This window comes from Pinus tabuliformis, chromosome 9 (genome assembly GCF_031772625.1).
Source record: "Pinus tabuliformis cultivar Carrire ecotype Pingquan chromosome 9, CPIR1, whole genome shotgun sequence".
NCBI classification, from domain to species: domain Eukaryota; kingdom Viridiplantae; phylum Streptophyta; class Pinopsida; order Pinales; family Pinaceae; genus Pinus; species Pinus tabuliformis.
Genome location: NC_142307.1, coordinates 1,015,475,228 through 1,015,476,784, shown reverse-complemented (window position 1 = coordinate 1,015,476,784; position 1,557 = coordinate 1,015,475,228).

The window sequence follows — 1,557 nt, the reverse complement described above, 5'->3', positions numbered from 1 at the left end:
AAAAGATACTTCAAAAAACACAGATGCCAAATTTGTTCAAAAATGGTCAAAATTGGTGGTTTGATAGCTATCATATGTTTGAGGCATGGAGTGATGCCTCAGAAAGAATATCTAGCCTCTTTTTCTCCTCTTTCTTGGTCAAGGCTTCAATTTTTGCATGAGCTCTTTTGAGCTTGGCCCTTGCAATTTTGTTTCTCATGGCATAGTACTTTTCCATCCTTCTCTCAATCTCAAAATCCATTTTGGCCTTGTCTAAGAGGCTCTCAAGATGACCATTTACCCTCTCAAGCCAATGTTCCCGATTCTCATTTACCATTTTGGAAAATTTCTCATTCAAGGTGAGCTCATTGGCTAGTTTTGCCTCCTTTTTCCTTTCTAGCTCCAAGGCTCTCTTTAGGCCTCTAGTCCTTGGCCTTCTTCTTGGTACCTGCTCATCAAGATGTTCACCATACTGTCCATATGCCTCATCAAGTAAGGCCTTAGCCTTTTCAGCCTCTCTCTTTGATTTTCTGAGCTGAATCTCCATGAGCTCATGTTTGACCTCAACTGCCCGTTCTCCTGCTCATAGTAGGAAATAATATATTTGGCCATTTGCAAGTTGACCTGGAGCTCTCCTATGAGTGCATTCTTCTCCATGATAAGAATTGTTTTGCTTTCACTGTCATCATACCCATCTAAGTGAACTAATTGAAAATCATGATTTATCTCATGGAGGTCTTCCTCCTGCTGCTGGATCTCTACCTCTATAACGTTTTCCTTACCCTTATTTACCTACTTTGTTGATGAAGAAGGTAATTCCCCTCCCAAAATTAGTGGGGAAAAAACTTTCCTATGCCCTTTCTAAGAGGTATGTCCCAAGGTACCTAAACCAACCCTTTTGGGCTTGTTGTTGTCACCGTGATCAATATGCTCTTGCCCATTGCCTTCATCCTTGCCAGGTGAATGAATAGGATGATGAAATGGTGATGATGGAGGTGATGGTGTGGCTGACTCATTAGATGAAGATGGATGATGTATGGGTTGAGGTGGAGGAATGGAGGTGGATGGGTGAGAAGATGAAGGTGCTTCTTGGCCGTGCCGAATAGGTGGGACTGTGAAAATCTGATTGGATATGAAAGTGTCTCATGCAATGTTAAGCTGATCAAGGTGGTGTAGGACTATCATCTTGATGAGAGAGTGGTGAAAGATGTTATGCATTTGATGATCATAATCCTTTCTTCGGGCAATGAATGACATCTTGTCAATGTCCTGGTAAAGATAGTGGGGTAGATTGAGAATTTTGACTCTTGTGAAATGCATGAGTAACCGAATATGATAGGAATAGAGTCTAGAAAACCTACCCTCACATGTGAAATACTTCATGATGATTTTCATCATGGGAACATATCTTTCTCAGAGGTAAGATAAAGGAAAAATCATCTCTCTCTCATTATTGTACTTTGGTTTAAGATATGGCTCATAATAGTAATGATCCAATTCTCCTTGTTTAAACCATTTTTCTCCAATATTTCGGATCCCAGTGGCAGCTGATATAATAGTAGAAGATATAATGAAGGT